We start from the raw sequence: 20719 nt of genomic DNA on the forward strand, positions 1-20719 counted from the left end.
CGCGGCAGAACAGAGCCCCAGGGTACGGCGAGCGGATTCTCTGGGAAGCATTTCCGCCAGGGAAACGCTGACCGTAAATTGTTAAATAGCCACACTTAACAAACCTGCTAGACGGATCTAAAGAAAACCAATAGGAGTTTACGAGTCTGTAAAATTCGCGCGCGCGAGTTTGTTGAAATATAAAAGTGCCCCGGCGCGCGTAAAATTCGTCATATGTGTTGACGATCTCGCGATTCGCTCGGTGTGTACTAAGAGTATAAACATTTTCTCCCTTGCCGAATGTCTCGTTTAAAAATGATACCGAAATGACAATGCAATGTTCTCTCTCTGCGAATGCTAAAATAATACACACGTATATTCCGCCTTCATTTTTACGCTTAACGAAATTTTAATTGGAGACTTAATTACCGAGGTATGACCAGAGAAATTAAGGAGGACACGTAACACACAAGTAAATTCCATTAAAATTTCACCAAGGAGAAACGCGAGTCCAAATTAACTGTAAAGTCTACACTTGAGGACCACGATAGAGTTGAACCATATCCTGCATAAAAAATAGTGACAAAACTCTCAAACTTCACGGAGAATACAGAGTATTCGTAAATAATTTGCAACCGATGAATAATAAATTGTTAAGTCGCGCAACACACGATCGTCAAGTAGTAGTTGAGCGAGGCAAAGTTACACGTTACAGCGCAAACTTTAAAAGTGAGAAGAGAAAAAAAAAACACTTTGGCGCAAACGCGGGCGACATTGTTAAAAATAGTTTCATCGAAGTGCTAATGTGATTGCACAAAATGTTTGAAATAGCTCGCATAATTTATCATAAATGTCACGTCTGTATTTTATGAATGCGTTTGCGAGCCGAGGCGACGACCCCGCGGACGTGACTCTAGTTTAGAATTCCGCGAACTCCATCCAACTCTCATTTACACCGAGAGTACACCGAAACTGCAACGAGGCGCGAGTGCTTTCTTTTGAAATTCGGAGCCTGGTTAATCGAACGCAAACTATAATGCCGCTGGCTATTAAACTTTATAAGATTGCAACTCGCTTACCGTCCCGTTGTTGCAAACCAAATATTCGTCACAGCTGAAGCAAGAATTATGGCGGAGAAAGAAGATATATCCGTTTATCCTTTTTCTCTTTTCTCTTTCCTCCATCTCTAGTCTTCTACGACATTTCCAGGCCTCATTAAATTGATCTCCGACCTAAAGCCTATTGGAAATAAATAAATTTCGTCGAGGTTTCGTCCCCTTATCATTAATCCATCTTCGACAGGTCTTTCTCGTAATCCGTATCAACGTCTAGTAAGGGACTCTCGTTTGCATCCGTCCCTCTTGCTGTCAACATGATCCCTCCTCGAGTTTCATCCCTTTCATCCCTTCCTCTTCTCTAGTCCACGACCTCGTATAATGTCGCGGAAAAAAGGGGAAAGAAAACGACTCTTTTCGATCTATGCTTTCCCGTTTGCGACACGTCGAAATTGGCCTAAGCTCCTAGGTAGAAAGGATCTGCCTCAGGGGCGTAATGCCCCTTTTCCTTGCTTCTCCCATCCCTCAGAATCGCAAGGCGAGAAATCTAGGAAACTGCAGGTCCAAATCTAATCGTCCGTTCGCCCGTCCCGTGAGAAATGTCTCCGAGGAGCTACAAGACTCGATGAGAACTTCTGCTCGTGCCTCCACCCCTTTATTGGTCGAACAGGTGAGTCTTTTGTCCTTACTATTGTCTGTCGAATCTCGCAGTTCCAATTTTCCGGCGATGATGGAACGCACGAGGTTTCTTTACGAGGATTCCAAAATCTAATCAACTGCCGACAAACGACTTAATCGTCTATCAAATTAAATTACGGAGCGTCGTTAAATCATTTCTGTCTCGGATAGATGAGACGGAACGGGCCGTATTCGCGGTAAACGACACGGATTTAAATATCGCTCGCTCGATATCGTGTCAAAATTGAAAATCGTCGTCTCGACTGATATTGACGAAAGCAGTCGGTTCTAACTTTGACGCAAAGCGTGTGACGTTTGTATATCTGTGTACATCGCATCGGGAGTCTCGACTTGCCGTAAGTCTGTGTGACTCTAATTTTAGATAAATCCGCTCTAGTCAGCCAATATCAATATAAGCTCATCCGTCGTGTAAGTAAATCCGGATTGAGCGAGCTACAACGTTCTTTTAGTCTATCTGAAATTTCACATACACACACACATTGCTTCGTGTTTACACCAATAATAATCTTTATGCGGAGGGTCGACTGTGAACATCGAAACGCTCGGCGGAAAATCGATGTCCTTCTCGGGGTACCAAGCCGACGTCGGTCTGGAGATGCCCGAGGAAGTTAGGACGGCTGGAAGTAGGTAGTAGGTACGATAGCTATGCACATATTAATGCATACACTCGGACTGCGTGCGTACAGGTGTATGTAATTTAATTTGGTAATCACCGCTCGCCCATAAACAGGTGGTCGGAATTTGCGGAGCGAAGTTCGGATTGCAATCGATTAGCTCTTCGCTGCAAGTTTCGTATGTATGCTGCACTGTTAGCATTGCATTTGTGTCGTTGGATAACGATGATAATTTTGCATATATTTTCATCCCTCGGAGTTATATCGAAATACTGTGTTCGCCTCTCTTTTTATTTTCCTCAATTTGTCCGCGGCGAATCTGATTTGATAAACAACCCCAGTTAATTTAACTATATATATATTAATTAGTTAATTTAATAAATGTTAATTTAATTAATAGCTCATTTAATAAATGTTAATTGAATATAATGTTATAATATTAATTTAAAATCATGCATTTTCAATTCTAAACACAAATATCGGTATAATTATTTTTACATCGTGAGGCGTAATAGGTATTTGACATTCCGACGAATTTGGTAATCGCTCGAACATTCTAACGGCAGCTAACTTTCCCGCCTTCCCGCACGTGCATACCAAGTTTTAAGGAAATATTACGGGGATGAAGTCAGAGAGAAGCGTCTCATAAATGAGCGATTCAGCCCGACGCTTACAACCGACGAGAAAGGGAAACGGAGCATCAGAGCTCGGACCGACGAAAGCATTGAAATGCAAATGGACGGCAGCTACACACTTGTCTCGCCGTTCATGCACGAACGGAGGATTGGAGAACGGCGGACGTGCATCTAGCTGCCCGTCTCACGTGCGACTGGGCAAAGCTCGTTCACTGCGCAGACCCGAGGCGCAGCCGAGTGCATGAAACTCTATACAAATTAAGCTATTTCTGACGTTGTCATCGCGCGAATGCGTTTACGCGAATTATTAATGCGCCTTCTATTAATAAACAATATTCTCGTCGAGACGAATTTGCAACATCAGATACCAATACGAGAAATTGTTTTGATCAACGAGTTCAATCGCCGCGCGATTAGTATCGTGCATTTATGATGCATTTTATTAAAGCTGACTGCCCATTAATTAATGATTATCCATCGTCCTTCTCATACCACCTGCGGTGCAAATGAAAGCTGACGCAATCGTGGTCGGTCCGTTAACATCGATAATATGTAATTACATCTATAACCAGGACCTGTGTCTGTATACGATGTATATTTTATCTATAGTGGAGAGCTACATATCGGATACGTTATTATTCTCTGTCCTTCTCTCGCCTCCCTTTCATTTATTTATCTATTTGTCATCGTATACATGCATTGCGATGATAATAGCGGATTGTCACGGGCTAAAAGGAACTACGTCGAGCGACCTCGGGATGATTGCTGATCGAATTACCGGGCGAAACGACGTCCGACGAAGGATTCCTCGGATTCCGTAAGACCGGAAATTTAATTCCAAAGTCCGCCACAAAGGACGACCGGGCAACGGAATTAACGAATTCGACGAAAGATTCCCCTTCAGTTTCCATCCCGCACCACTAACCCGGTCCATCTTGCTTTTTCCTCTTTTTTTCTTCTTTTTCTTCTCCTTAACGTCTTTCGCGCAGTCACCGGATGGAAGACACGATTTGTCGATTCCCGAGAAGTACGAGAAGACCGTCGTAGACTTCGACTACTTGACTCAGTTAATTATGGACTAATGGAAGCAAAAGTTCCCCCAATAAACGAACTTGAGGAGAGGCAAAGAGAAAGATCCAGGACATTATGGTCGGAGGACTAGATGGTCGTTCGCATTAGAGTCTTCGAGAAATGTTTCTTAGCGACCACCTTCTAATTATGTCAAGTATTCTACGAATTAGCGACGGAAATGCGAGCACGGGGGCAGCTTGGTTTCCGTAATTCGGTTACCATTATTATTGTGCTTGACGGAGCGGCAAAATGCTAAGTTAATTTCACTTAATTTTTTATTTATTCTCTTATACGTATTTATTATTATATTATATATTTAATCTATTTTAAATATATTTTATTCACGTTCTTCGGACGCGCAAGAAAAACAGCCGATTGATGGATCTTTAAATTTAATGCTATTTAAATGTTTATACGTAATGTGTGAACTCGAATACATATGTTGTATCGATTTCTGATGAAAGAAGAAAACGGTTCTATTAATGGATATTTTAAGAATATACACTACGCCCTCATGCCCGACAGAATTCGTTTGGAAGGTAACGAAAAGGTGAGATCCATAACCCGTGAAAGGTCAATTAAATGTGACTAAAATTGGAGACGAATAGGAGGGAAATATATAAGCAGGAGAAATTGGAAGTATAATATGTACTGGTCCAGGAGAGCGCCGGAGAGTTTGTTTCCAACTCTCCGAAATTCCATAGTATTAATTTATCTTCGTCCCTTTAGCTTCTATCGCGCGTCTCGGAGCCCGCAAGGTTCATCGATCAATGTGTCCGGTGTATGATGTGCCTTTCAGGTACTTCATCCCTCTTAACACGTACGCCGGCGCGGAACCGGAGCGTTTTCTCTCCCTCTCTTTCTCTCTCTCTCTCTCTCTCTCTCTCTTCCTCACGCAGAACCTCTTTTACACACCCGCGCAACTCCTGCGTGACTTTCGGAGTCAGTGCATTCCTCTTTACGTTCCTTCTCATTCTACGGCATAAGTTACGGTCTCTTATCCAACCATGCTGCCGGCAGTAAATATTCCTTTGCAACCAATTTCCATTTGCACGTATTTTCACCCTTTGGCTCGCTTAGTTTGCTTCGCGCACGACCGTCGTCCATTCCCCGCAAGAGTGCAGTAAAATTAAAAGGGTTTCGGGGTTTTTCGAGTTTTGGCGAGTTGCGACTGCGAAAACAGAAGAGTGAAACGAGAAACACGCGTGCTCCACGGCGAATATCCGCAGCACAATAGACACGAAACTCGAAATCGTGAAAGCATGCAGCATGCATTATAAAAATACGAAAAATAAGTTATTTCAATAACTCTCCGCCTCAGAATACCCAACGTGCAAATTGCACCGAGAGAGAGAGAGGGAGAGGGCAAGCCAGATTTTTATTCGTTGATAAATTTTATTTTGTCATTTTACATACATACACACACATGCACACATGGACGTACGCACACATACACGTGTTCATTGCCATAAATGTTTCAAGCAATTTTATTTCCGACCGGGGCCTTCAACGCGCTTTCTCTCACTTTTTTCCACGATTTTTCACACCGGCGTGGAATCATTCTCGTTTCGTCGGGCGTTTCGATCCAACGCCCGTCTATTTATGTTTCTTCTAGCTCCGCTGCATAAGTTACGACTCGCCACCCTCGCGCAGTAAATATTCCTTTCTGCCTTCGTCATGCAGCCAATTTCCATTTGCGAATCCTCTCACTCGTATGAATCTTTTTTCAGTTCGCCAAACGAGAAGAGGGAATCTCACGTGCGCGAGAGCCCATATTGCTACACGCGCGTATTTATTTATTTATTATCCAAAACGTGCGCTCAGTCTCATATATTTTGCATATTTTAATACAATATATTGCGCCGGAGAAATGATACACACACATATGTATGTATTTATAAAAAAATAAAAAATAATAAATATGTTTATAAATAATACTTTAATTATGCAGCTTTCGTTTGCGCGATTATACATTTGCACAAGAGCTGATGAATATGTTAAAACACTCCGAATAAATTTCAGGAAAAATTTGCGTAGATAGAGAGAGAGAGAGAACAGCTTTTTAATTTTTTTTAATAATATCTTTTAATTTTAGAATTAAAATCTTTTATTAAAAAATTTAAATAAATCATCAATATAATATTTTATAAAAAAATGTTCTTTCTATTTTTCTTTTTATAAAGAGTTTTTAAATATGCTCAACTTCATTATCAACGTATATTGCAAAAATCTTCGTTCATATGCGAGCCCATCGATTTTCTCGTTAAAATATGTCAACATTGAAAATATTCATGCGAAGCCTCGCACTGATAATGGTATCTGTTTTAGCTCGAGGCGGAACTTTATGAACAATAGAGTCAAAGGAGAAAGATTATTAAAAGCTCGTACGAGTGGTCTTTGGCAAAAAAAAAAGAAGTCGAATAAAATGCGCGTGCGTATTTGTTGTCTGGGAATTCGGCCAAAAGCTCGCGACGATCTCCTTTCTTTTTTTTATTCATAATTTATGTTCCAAGGTAAATACTTTAATCTTTTTTCTGGCGTGAAATGGAATAGTGGATTTGTCGTACGCGTCACCTTTCGAGGGGAACGTCGGAAAGTATCTCTCATGTAAATGTATCCTTTTGCCGCATGGTGAGGAATAATAAATAAACGAAACGCGAAAAAAAAAAAATATCGGGGTGTCCGGTTGGCGCTCTCGCTTTCTCCTCTTTTTTTTTTTTTTTTTTTTTTTTTTTTTTTTTTTTTCCATTTTACGCGCACAAGGAACATATTACATTAAGCTTGATTGTTCTGTTTCCTTTTTGTCCTTATCTCTCGTCGTAAGTTGTGAGTAAATAGAAAATGTTAGACTTCTGTGAAACTGGCGCGCGTTCGTTTATAATTGGAAGTGCAAAATTTTTCCCCCAAACTCGCTCTTCTATTCGATGTATTTGCAGAAGTGTTGACCGCGAGATAAAGTTTGTCGACTCGTTGCAAAAATGTTATTTTATTTTCTTTCAAATATTCCGATATATATATATATATATATATATATACTTTATGACGTATTTAAAATTCGCGACACCCCTGCTACATAAATCATCTCATTCGATTCCTAATGAAACCATCAAATTATCAAATCATACGCAACAATGATAAATATTCCCTGTTTGCACAACACACAAATCCCAATACGATCACCATGAAACGCATCCTAATGCAGTCGTAATCGCGAGTGTATAATCTAGATTCATGGTTGGATCTATATATCTAGAAATCATGACGGTGTCGCTCGTCTCGAAGACAAGCTCCTAGTTTATCCTTCTCCCTCTCGCCAACGCTCGCAGATATTCCCGGACGCATAATCCTCCTTCGAGCCCAGGCGATTCGAGACACGTTCGCGGATTAAGAAGCTACGACGAGGGAGGCGAAAGAATGGGAAGAGGAGGACGTTGGCAGAACCTTAAAGAAACTACCGAAAAACGGACGAGGAGGAAACAGAAGCTGAGAGAAAGAGAAAGAGAGTATCTCGCTTAGAACTCCGAGGAAAAGAGACCCGCCGGGTAAGCGGGGTTGTAACCGGCTTGAGCACGTTTGCGCGAGTTTTATCTTAGGGGTCGACCTGCCCACCTTACTTCTTAATTACCGAGCCGGCTCCGTACATTCGTTTCGCAGCTCGGAATTTGGTCTCGAAACGCTTCTACTTCTCTTTCGCCTCTCATTCCCGTGCTAACCTTCTTCGTCGTCGCGCTGCTCCGAAGAAGCTCCGAGAGAGCTCTAATATCATAATTTAATTTCGAATAAATGAAGTTAATAATTTTCTCCTTTCCACGGTGATCAATTAAACGGATCACCTCTTTTCAGAATTTCTAATAACCATCACGGGGGGTTTTCATCATACGACGATATTAACTCATTTATCCAGCGTAACGATTATTCTACTTGATCCCACATTTTATTACTTTTCTTCAATCCATTTCATTTCTTTGCCTCATCTTTTCTATCCCGTCCGAAAGTCTTGCGGCAAACTGTACTCTCTCTCTATCCTGTTCCATTTTCTTTTTCCTCTCAATCGTCCGACGCGTATTTCTCGCTCGCGGCCGCCCGTGGGGGTGCAAAAGCATCAACCTAGGGGTGGTTACACGGCTACTTCGCGCGCGTGAAAACCGTCCGTCTCACTTCCGGTCCGCGTGCCACGCCTTCGCTTTCACGTTCGCGCGGCGGGGCTGAATTATTGCGCGTCCATGGATGGTGCCGTGATCGGTATAATTTATCGGTAAAAAGTTACTCGTGGGGAAAATGCGCTACTGATCACCTGTATAACTGATCACCGCGCGGCCGACCTGGAGTCGCGAGCTGGAAAACGGAGATGGATCGGGACGTGTTTATTTACGCGGCTCGCTTTACGCTTCTGTAACTACTGACGATACTAATGCGTTACACAAGTCAATGATGCATTAGGAGGTTGAGAAGCACGCGAGAGGAAAACCATACGGCACGGAGGGAATTAGTGTGATCGACGCCTCGAGAGATTTCATGCGCGATCGCGCTCTCTTGGATATAGAAAATAAATTATACATATACCATACATTGGAATACGTTATAATATACATGTATCAAGGATTCTCCTTCGAGGATTGTTAAATACGCGCCTCGCGACGATCGGATCGTCTAATCCCCGATGTTTACGAAACGAACGGAACGCGAAACTGCGTGTCCACGGAAGATTAATATTAATTTTGTCTCGTTCGATCGCTAAAGTGGGATCAAAACGATTTTTTATAAAATCGGACATTGCATTTAGCGTAATCGCATATCCAGTCCCTCGATTTCTAACTAACACGAGAATAGCGCTGCATTATCGGTTTAATTTATATGCGGAACGCTCAAATAATTCGGTATAACACGGGGGATCTCCAGCGAGAGAGGAAATCCCACTTGAAACCAAATTCAGAACGACCGTCGATGCGGACGAATCCGAAAACGTGGAAGGGGTCATTGCGCGCTATTCCGCGCTTTTAATCCGTCCCCACTCGATTATCCATTTACGGAAATAACCACCGATTTTAGTTCTAATCGGCCAAAGCTCGATCCGATCGCATCGCGCTTATCATGGCCGAGAAGAGAGGCCGAAAATTCCACCTTGTGTGTGTATAACATATACGCACGAGCTAGTCTCTTCGAAACTTTTATTTCATAATTTAATACGAGAACGCGCGATACGACTCGCGATTCGAGAGTGTCTGATGTTTATATCTCGCAAACAGCACCGGGAAATTTCTCCAGAGTATCCGTGGCTCACGAGAAGTCGTAACCAACCGAATGGCCCATTCGCTACGGGACGCAACCGATGGTGGGATTATCTCGGGGAACGTTATTAACGCATATATCCGGGGAACGCGAATCGCGACGTGTGACACGAATATAAGTGTCGATTGTACGCGATTTCGACATTCTCTCGTTTTATCGCGAGATTATCCATCGAGTTTAGACGGAATGTATATGACGATTAGTCGTTCGTATAGCAGCTGGAAATAGGCGGCGCGATTAATAAATCTCCAATTTCCTTTATGGCTTCCTGCGTCTGAAACTTTTAGCACGACCGCGCGTGTCCTTGAAACTCGGCTACGCGAATTTCAGGATTTATTACGTGCAAAGTTTTAAAGACACGAAGCTCCGTTTGAATTTAAAAATATTCTATATACGCGCCAAGTTTCTGGGACACAAGTACAAGGAAAAATATGGAAATTGTGTATTATATTACGCGTCCCATTATTTATCGGAAAAATGTTTATCTGATATCTTGAGACTCGTGGAATTTCAAAATCTTTCTTTCTAAAATGTCATTTTATTAATTGTTCGACAAATTTATATGCATCCCTACACACGCGAGACAAAGTTTCGTGAAGATAGATTTTTTCTTATTGTTGGATCCAATTAATGGTGACGATTATGTAAAAAAAAAAAAAAAAAAAAAAAAAAGATCTTTCCTTCCTTCGCATTCTGCAAGGAGCTCTTCCCTCTTTGACACGTGTTTTCAGTCCCTGATTACGAATATATGACGATTCGCGAGATAACGACTCTCGACAGCCTGGGGGGATTGTAACGAGCGGCGTGAAAACATCCCTTATTGTCAACGCCCGGCGCGTTTCCGGCGCGCTAGGCACGTAGGAAATTACACGTTGCACGTTAGAAACGCGGTTTTCGACTTGTAGAAAACGGCCGGCATGCGAACATGGGCGACGATCAACGAAGAGACCGAGAGCAACATGCCTGGAGAGATATCTCGACGGGAAGAGACACGTCGAACTCTCAACGGCATTCGCGAGAGGAATAAGCGACACTGATTGTCGGGATGAAATTGCGCTCGACATCTTTCGGCCGTACATATATATACATATATATACACATAGATGTCGAGTATTCGACAGAGAGGAGAAAGGAGGATGGAGAAGAGGAAAGCTCGAGAAAGATCCTCAAACAACATTCGTAAAGCTGGTCTCTCGCATTGTTCATCAAGTTCATAAAACTACGATGAGAACTGAAGTGGCTGGATAAGTCCTTCGAAAGCTCGAGCGAGAGAGAAAAAGAGAGGCAGAGAGAGAGAGAGTTAAGTGCGCGATAAGGTGTACGTAAGGCAAGAAGCGCGAGAAAATTTGCGTTGCTACTCGTGTTAATTTCTCGCAGTTATTTCGTTGGAATAAGTAAACGGAGAGACGGAAATGGCATTTACGTCACGCCGCGCAAGAGGGATGTTGCAATACGGCGAGACGGACACTAGGAGTTGCAAGGTGCAACTTTGACGCATTCGGAACATGGTATTGCCAATAGCTGACTAAAGATTCGAGAGATATTTGTCATTTAATTTTTAAATAAATTTGTTTATTTTTCATGCTGAAAGTGAAATAAATGGAATCTAAAAATTATTCTTTCTCTCTTTAAAATATTCATTATTTAAAAATTGTTTTAAATCTACATATTTAAGAAAAAATTGCATTGCTTTAAATGAAAATTGAAATTAAATAAAATTATATAGTAATCAATCGAACCTCGATCAAATTATTATAGAGAGTATTATAATGTACCTATGTTACGACGCGATATGATGCATCCAATTTTTATGGCGACACATATCGACTGCAACCAACGCGTGTTATTGATATTCCCTCTTCAAGGCTACAAGCAAACATAAAATTGCCGAAGGCTTATTCGAATGTCACGAGTATGAGAGGAATAAAGCACGAATTATAAAATCTATAGCTTTCGTAAAGCGTGATTGTAAATTTCGGCGCGTTAAAACGACAAAGCATTAAACGGCATTGTGTGTTTAAACCACGACATATATATATATATATATATATATATATATATATACATACATACATATGTATATCCCTATATTTATTTGCGGGGCAAAGTCGATGTAATTTACAGTTTGCGCGAGAAATTTTCCGTTTTTGCTAGGAATGAAGTATTAACTTGTGTGGAGAGATTTTCGGCAGCCGCACGATCGGTTCGTTTAATTTGCGCGCTCGCTGTAAATTGTTAATAGCATTTTATATGACGGTGTATTGCACGCGCGTGCGCGCCCCATTGCACGTATCGACTGTGCGATTTATTACCGAAAAAGCCGGGCACCCGGCTCGCCAGTCAACATTACATGATGCGGTATTCGAACTGCTGATGATTACGTGCAACGCAGTCTACAAACAAAATTTAATGAAATTTGATTGCGTCGGTCGAACGTTTTAGCGCAGCAGTTAATACATCAATAATTTTGCATTATATCGATATCCTACTCGTCGGTTCGGTGTGCAACGTTCGTTATTGCTTCGCCACAGTTTTACCATTAATTTATACCCGGGGAGATAATATCGAGAGATAATATTGAGATAGTAACGGTAACTATCATTATTTACGCGGTACAAACGCGAAAGGGTGGCTCGAATTCCATCTAGGACAGAGAGGAAGATGGCAAGAGAGCCCGTATTCTCCTCCCTCGCACATACATACATATGTTATACATACATGTTATACATACACGTACACGCACACATGTAGCCGACCGTCCGATACCGAGCTCTGTTTGCTCAGCACGAAGATCGGCCTCCAGTGTCAACAAGAGACGTGAAATCGGACAGGCACATTTATGCGATAAATGCGCGGCGAGAATACGGGACCGAAGATATAGATCATCGTACCCTTCGTTCGCGGACACCCGGTCCGTGATAAACTGGAGACGGAAGCAAGATTTATGTTGCACATCGCTCGAGAGACAAGAGTTTGCGCGCGCGCTAGAAATCGTAAGCACTTTGTACGCGCGACCGTACACGAAATGCAATGACACGAACGCAATCGTGTAACGACCGAGTCTTTCTCTCTCTCTCTCTCTCTCCTCTAGTGGACATCTGGCATGTAAGTGCCAATAAATCTGTACGTCGCACTGGGAGACGTACGCGAATCCCGAACGTATCTCGTACGTGCTCCGAGAAAAAGTCAGCTCCGAGATGTCGCGCGCGAAATTCGTATTTCGATATCGGCTTAAAGAAAAAAAAAAGCGTAACGAATGATCAGCTAACCGGACGGAAACGAGATGCTTTTCTCTTTATCGCGAGCGAAAATTCGATGGAATTGGATTTCGCGGGATAAATGCTCTCTCGACGAGGAAAAGAGAAGAGGGATACTTCTCTCTATAATGCACAAGTGTGGCCGACGTGCGTTCGTCGCCACACAAAAGGAGAACATTTTTCTTTTTTAATTCGTTTTCATTAACACACGAGTGGGAGAATAATGGAGGATAGCGCGGATTATCTGCCTATATTGTAAAATGCTCGGCGATAGTCGACGAATTGACGCCGATAGGAAACGAAAATCCGTCCGGCAAATAAACAACGAATATATGCGAATCGAAGCTGGTATACAAATCACGAGTTTTCATACATTCGGCTCCTGTGTAGTGAAAAAAGCCGCGAGATATTTGTAAATCCTGTAAAAATACGGTGGATTGACGCGCGATTCATTCGTTCTACAAGAAAGAAATGGTTTGAGATTTCGAACGTTTTTGAAATGCCGATAAATATTGGGAGGGCGGACTTTCGATTCAACTTAAGAATAAAATATTCTCATCACACTTTTACGTCGATTTTAACCTTGAGAAAATGAAATCGTTATCGAGCGAGTTATAAGGAGTCGTCAAATTAAAAGCTATACTACTGAAAAGAAGCGGCCGACTCTGTTTTAAAATTGTGTTACTCTCACAAGTATATTTCCAATATAATGAGAGCAAACTTTAATAATCTAAAGTTTGTATATTTATCAATATTAATACGAAAAAAAATGTGTGCTTATAATCATTACCCGTTTAATTATTATTTGACAGATAAAAAAAATGACATTCAGTTTAAGCCTATAAACCGATAAATAATTTTTTCCGCACCAACGATCTTTGATTAATCACACGCAGTCCAATATGTTTCATGTATTTCCTATATATGTATATGGTTTCGACGCACAAAATTTAAATATTCACGTGATCGAATTCGATAACGCATTCGCGAATTATCGAATCTCGGATTCGCGAGCGTGTCCAAAACGCGTAAAGTGTTGAACGTTTCGCGCGTGTTTTAGCTGTATTTATCGACACGATTTGAAAGATAATAATTCACGATAGCGTTGTACGTTCATTACCATAATGGAAACACGGCCAAACGTTTAGAACAGATGATACTAGGATATCGTCGAAGCCTCTCCCTTCCCTTCTCCTATCCCCATTTGTATCAGCTTACCGTCGATGATAGACGATACGAAATTTACGAGTATAAAATTGCACAACACACGCACACGACACGTGCTGTTTGGGTTCGTCGATTTTTGTTTTGCATTATTATCGTTTGATGTGTATTAATTACCATTAGTGATGGATAGGCGGTCGATAATTACCGGGAACAGAATCGCAATCGATTATAACTGGACTATTGTTCGCTTTCGAGCGCAAATTTAAACGCGATACGCTAATAAGAGCACGAATTCACATCGCGCGTTATCTCCCAGAAATAATAATTTATTCGAGTGATGGTGCTGAAAGCCAAAATATGCGAACCATTAGACACAGGTTATAAATTACTCACGATATACGCAGTCTCGTCGTATAAATATATTCACGTTGCTTTCCGTAACAGGTTTAGTATCCGTATAATGACACTCTAGTTTCGATCTTCACTCATTGATGACCCGCGTCGGTTAAAAGTCGGCAATGAACTGTATAAAATTGTAAAGCGATACCCCAGCTAGTTCGCGTCAATGAGACATTGTAAATACTGTTTACGTTTGAGTTTCTGTTCAATGTTTACATATATGCGACCTTGTTTTATGGCGAGAATAAATACACCTTATTTTTCGAGATATTTCGATTTATTTCTCGAGAGAGCCAAAATTTATTAAATTTTTATTTACATGTATCGGGTACATGAAATTATAAATATATCATTTCAAATAATTTTTCTGTGACTATTAAATAAATATGTAATAAAAAAACTTTCTGTTTTCGACATTTTGATTTGTTTCAATCACATTCACACGATTTCAATTCTTTTTGCACTTTTACTTATTTATTTAAAACATCATTTGTCAGTGATATTTTCGATAATAATATTTTCGCGATAATGTAATATTATACTTTGAACAGACATATTTTGAAAATATCGATGAATTAAACTAACAAATTATATGCAACGAAATAAAATATTGAAATTTGGTTCATAATCTCACTAGGGTTCTTTTAATAATGCTTATTAAAATTCGAATAATTTTGTACGTACTAGCAAAGATGTATGTCATCATAAAAGAGGTATTATGCAAAATATACCATTTCGCCAAGCTCGGTGCATACAATTATCCGCGTGAATATATGAAAATGCACTGCATATTCGACGAGAGGTATAGTGCGTGCGGAGCTTTATGAAAGTTTGAAGTGATGCTTCCGCAGTATGACGTCATATCGCTTGCAGCGAACGGGGGCTCGTCAAAGTCGACGTATTAAAGTTCGCCGGAAGGTATGCAGGCGGAAGAGAGCACTTTGCATCTGCAGGCCATTTGACCCGTAAGCGTCGCGCCAAAGAAGGAGAATGCCTACTTTGCGGCGTGGAATCCCTTATCGCGCGAAACTTTCGCGGGAGACCAGTTGCAGCGGCCTCGTAATCACGCTAATACCTTCCACCGAAAGCTGCGATCTCGTTGCGCGCCGCTGCCTGCCTGGGCCGCATTTCCTTTTCGTCCTGACCTAACTAGGATTCGCCGGGCGTCGTTAGGATAGTTTCAACTTGTAATCCGTGAGGATATTTTTCGGACCGCGTGTAACCGCCGAGTGTACGTGTATATATATGGCTCTCTATATATACTCTATAACTAATGTATATATATATATGTGTGCCATTACAACTACTGCTACTAATTCAGTGTACGTGAGATGCTGGAGGAATTAGCGATCAAACGCTAATACACGTTACGTGAATTGCTGGCCGTATCAAAATGAAACGTCGACGTTTTCTCCAATCGATATCGTTTCGTCCAATCCAATCTACTTCTTCTTTTCATTCTCGGAATTAACAAAATGTTTTCAATCTATCTATAACATATAATATCTTAAACTTGGAATTTTTTTCAGCTTAAGTAAAAAGAGACGAATGGTTCCTTCCGAGCTGTCAGTTCATAACTCGAAAAAGGACTAATAATTAAAATTGAAAATAATCATTTCTGATTGTACATGCATGATTCTAATATATCTAGTGTTCCTATTATACTTGTCAGCTTCTCATTCTGTCATCCTTATATGTATACGAAAATTGAAATTTTTGTGGGAAACTTAATTTGTTATTCCAACGTGTTCCAACTACAGTTAAAAAAATAAAAACATAGATATTTGAGAATCGCCAGACAGCATTTAAAAAAATAAAACTCTTCTCTCGACCGTACTGGCAAATATTATTTATCAAATCACAACGTTTCGACCCTTCTTTGAGTCCTTATCAAGTGATTTGTGAAATTAAAATAAAATTATAATTTTAAGATGTCAAGAACGAATATAGTGTCGGTTTGACAACACGTCAAAACTCTTAGACGAGTTATGAGAGACATATTTGCCAGTACGGTCGAGAGAAGAGTTTTACTTTTTTACAGTTAAAATAGCAGCGAAAAAATGGAATTCTCGTAGGAGAGAAGCAGAATTGGCAATCGTGCAGATTCAGGACGACGTCGGTCAGCCTAAGCAAGAATTATTAATAACGCTAACACGATCAATCTCCGAGCGGAGCTTTTGTCCGACCCACTCACGCGATGTTTGGTGCCTCCTGCTGTGATGCGCGTTTTGAATGAAAGTCGACGGGACAAGCGAGCGAGTGAATGCTCGCTCTATCGGTGGCTGAAACACCAAGTCACCGGTTTATCGGCTTTTTCAGTCAATTTCAGGGGCTCGTATCTACGAAAGTGTTTTTCACACGTCAGCGAGTAAAAAATTGCCTCCGGTATCACGTAAACGAAGAACGAAAGTCTTTGAAATCGAGTTTGAATTATTGAAATTTGAAATACACGTAAAACAGTCGGACTAATCGACTTTCGCGCGAATATATATATATATATACAATAACAATTTTTAAAACAATCGGCAGCAATTTTCCTTCCCCATAAACGTCCTCGTGCATAATTTGCAGAGCGGCTTGCAGCAGCCGGGCTGTTTCGGGCAGTAACATGCAGCGAAATAACGATAATTTGCATAAATGTTACGCTCACTTTGTAGACTGCATTAAATGCGAATTGTAATAATAATCGCGAGAATGAATGACCGTTCAAGATACACGTACACACTTGGTCAGCGCGCGCGGAATCGACGTAAACAATACGCGCGAGGATCAAAATCATCACGGGTCTGCCTCGCTATACATTCGCCCACGGAATATACAAGATTCGAAATTTTCAAATTACTGGACATTTCGAACAATTATCGCATTTTACCTTAATGCGACTATAACGCGCCTAAACGTGCATGCTCATCGACCGCGCGCCGGAGCTTTAGTTCGCTGCCAAGCGGAATTATTAATAGCGCTAACGCGATCAATCTCGCGTGTGGTTATCCGAACCACCCATCCGATCTTCGATACCTCGTATCCCGCCGGTTCGTGATGCTGATGTGTTTCCGATGCCAATGAAAGGTGACGCACCCCTGCGCGCGCGCGCGCGCGTGTGTGTGTGTGTATAAAATGTACGTTCATGCGCGTCTGAATACACGACAATACAGAGAATGGACGGGAGAGACAGCAGATATACGATTCCGTATTAAAGGGAATTTATTCTATTCGCGAGCGCGCGAGTTCGCCGGGTATGACGTATGAAAACTGCGCCCCGAATATGCGCCCGACGTAATCCCCGATATGTGTTTGTATACAAACGGCTATTTAAATAATCATTACGTATATAACGTTGCATTTCGTCGGCGTTTCATTAAAATCGTCGGAGCGCCGCGCGCGCGTAAAGTCGGTTAATATCCAGTTCATTAAATGTAATCGCGTTCGGATGATTATGTACGCGCGCGAAAGTATAGAGAGAAATTATGATATCACGTCGACACATAATAAAATGAGATAGTTTCTCGTTTGGAAAAAAAAGGAAAGTCATGTCAATAAGGCTTCGGGAAATTCGCTGATGGGCTGAAATTATGTAAGCGAGATCTTGAAGCATGATTGACACGAGTCAATTACGTCGCGTACATTAGCTCGTCTCTTTGTCGACGCGGGATATCGCATATTAATCGGCATATATACACACATTTTCCGGCTTATACGTCACCCGGAGAATTCTTCGCGTCTCGGGGAGACACGCAAAATATGACGGTCGAGCGAGAGATCGCCGTGGGAAGCGCAATCAAACGACCTCCAATGCAATCCCGTCACACCTCGATGTTTGCCAAGCCCGACGTGTGTCCGCGAAGCAGTGCGCGGGGTCACGTGTACGTACACACGGAAACGTGGCCTGCAGCCGACGGAGCAATTTAGTACGTGCCGGGGAATGTTTATTAATTAATGAGCAGCATACTTTCCGTCCGTCCAACTATGCGACACGTTCAGATGTGAACTATTTGCGCGGTATACTATACGTTACTTCGCTTCCTTGACTAATGGAGCGCCCTCGCATTTGCCTTTCCGAGACTCCCGACGTGTGTGCGCGATGATATTATTACTTCCGATATATATTCGCCTGTCGTTCATTGGAATCCTCCGTCGTGAGACCGTTTCTTATACGTATAACGACGACACGTGGTCGCGTTTCGAGTGAGTTATCCGACATTTTCCCACCAGCAACACGTGCTCCCCTAATCCAACACTGACATCGTTGACTTAACAGTTATTTACTTACTCCCTGGGTTATATTTCCCGGAGGATTATAGAGTCCCCGAATATTCAATCCCGCCATATGCCGAGGCGTGCATATGCCGGAAAGTCATGCGGCAAATTATATCGTTCGTTACCTCTAGCGGGATTTACAGTATTACCCCTCGTTATATCTAAAGTCCTATTCAGCACGTGCGCGATACTACATTAACTTTCCAATTATCCACCTAACGCTTACTTAAAGGTACTCAAAAATAAGAGAGAGAGCTTATTTTTGCTTATGTTTACGGAACAGGTATGCGCCGCGGTTATTTATTGTATAAAAATAAAAATTGCGTCGCATAAAACTATATATATATATATAGATAAACAAACAATGGCAGCGCGCAAAAGGGTATATGATTGGGTTACTCGGAAATGGGACGCAAATGGAATTTCATATCGTACGAAACGCAGTTTCGCTTGTATTCACTGCAAAGTTATAAAGCGGGCTGCAATGCTTCCTTTGTGCTTTTAATGAACGATACGCGTCATCGACACGTATCGGAATGATACTGAAACTATAAAGCCATTTTGACACCGGATAGAGTATACCATCTACTCTCAAACTCCAACAAAATGATCAAAGCAAAACGGGATTTTCATGTGTGCATTTGTGTATGTGGGCGGTATACATGGTTTGCGCATAGTTTCTGTTAATCAAGTTCAGACAGACGAGTCGTCTTGTAATAACGTATACAGAGCGTTGAACGCGCACTCGTTTAATTACATTATGTCGAGGCATTAACAGCTGTTTCGAGAAATGCACGATGTTACCATATGTGCGCGCATATGTAATTCGTTACATGACAAAATTGCAAAGTATAACATAACATAAATAATATAACACGAACCATCGCGAATAGCCCTAAATGTCAAACCTCGTCTATATTCGTCCGATAATTAAAGCCCACCACGCATCGACGGCTTGCCAAACAATGCCTGTATATATATGTGTGTGTGTGTGTGTGTGTGTGTATATATACGTTATTAAATCTCAACACGATTAATTTATGCGCTCGCTGTCAATCGTCGCGGATCCTTGCTTCATATATATATGTATGTACACGATTCATTTCTATCGTAGCAAACTTTCGACCAGCGTATAACTGGTGTCATCATTATTTATTCGCGCGTTTCACTTGAAAATCACGTGGTTGCGACACACATCGCGTCCTGCATCGAAACCGTCCCGGAACGAAACCTGTCCGGTGGTAACCTGTGAAAACGTAATAATTATACGCGTCGCTGCAATTATTGTGGCTGGCCGCGTTCGACCGTAGTAAATAACGAAAGGGATGCGGCCATCATACCAGCCCTGCCTGCCCTTTCCCGGGGGAAGAGAATGCGCGACATGCGACTCGTTGCAGTGATATTACTAATTTATCGTGAGATCCCTCCGCTTACACACAAACACACACACACTGCGTAATGCACCGGATGCACCGACGATAGCGTGCGTTTACCTTGCGTGCTTCGTCGATCGGCCCTTTAATGCAAACTGCGAGGAGAGGCGAAGAAGAAGGACGTTTCACAATCGACCATTTTACAGTTGCGTCGAATTGTTTAAAAAAAAAATGACAAAAGTAAGATTAATTCGACCATACTGGCTCTTGTTAATATTATTCTTCTTTATTAGATATGAAGATTTTTTCTAATTTTAGCACTTGAAAAGGACCTAAATTTAAGGTCGAAACGTAGTGTACTTTATATCTAATAAAGAAGAATAATATTAACAAGAGCCAGTACAGTCGAATTAATCATTAATTTCCTTATTATTATTGTTTAAATTCTCTCTGGCGAAGAATACAAATCTAGTTTTTAAAAGTAAGATTTATTATACAACGAAGCCTGAATTTTCGATCGATTATAATCGTTCCGCTTGTTTGCATTACGCTCAATGGTTAAACATTACATGATATTGTAGCTATCGTTATTCATGAAACAGTAGCACTATGATGGCATTAAGTAATAATTGCGTTCTCCCGTAAACAAGCAGTTCTAATTACCTGCTATAATCGATGATTATAATTGCAGCTAGCGTGCGGTTATGTCATGAATTTATTAGAGGAGCCTCTTGCCCCCTCTTCTTATATTTGACGTATTGTTGACGATTTTCGTTGTGCATCACGCGAATATGCATTTACCTGTATATGCGAGAGAGAAAGAGAGAATTCACTCGCTCGATTTAAAAGGGGAAGAGATATACAAGTGTAAGCTCAGCTTAAATTACATGCAACTTGTAGGGCGAAGGTGTATAAGAGATATAT

General features: G+C 41.3%; 1 protein-coding gene and 1 long non-coding RNA gene across 11 annotated transcripts in view; one reads left to right on the top strand and one right to left on the bottom strand.

The window, feature by feature from the left end:
* LOC146722805 (uncharacterized) overlaps positions 1 to 20719 on the top strand; it is a 364804-nt gene that overhangs the window by 210339 nt on the left and 133746 nt on the right. The gene's annotated exons all lie outside the window — the stretch shown is intronic.
* The window catches only part of LOC114931426 (protein turtle), a 219165-nt gene that overhangs the window by 91942 nt on the left and 106504 nt on the right, over positions 1 to 20719 (bottom strand). Inside the window, exon 1 of one of the 10 annotated variants that reach the window (XM_029303427.2) lies at positions 14160 to 14293. The exons of the other annotated variants lie outside the window; for them this stretch is intronic. The gene's annotated coding sequence lies outside the window, so the exon portion shown is untranslated. Of the gene's footprint in view, positions 1 to 14159; positions 14294 to 20719 lie in introns of those variants that run through there. 10 annotated transcript variants of the gene reach the window in all.

This window comes from Nylanderia fulva, unplaced genomic scaffold (genome assembly GCF_048542155.1).
Source record: "Nylanderia fulva isolate GAGA-0341 unplaced genomic scaffold, ASM4854215v1 Scaffold27, whole genome shotgun sequence".
Taxonomy (NCBI): domain Eukaryota; kingdom Metazoa; phylum Arthropoda; class Insecta; order Hymenoptera; family Formicidae; genus Nylanderia; species Nylanderia fulva.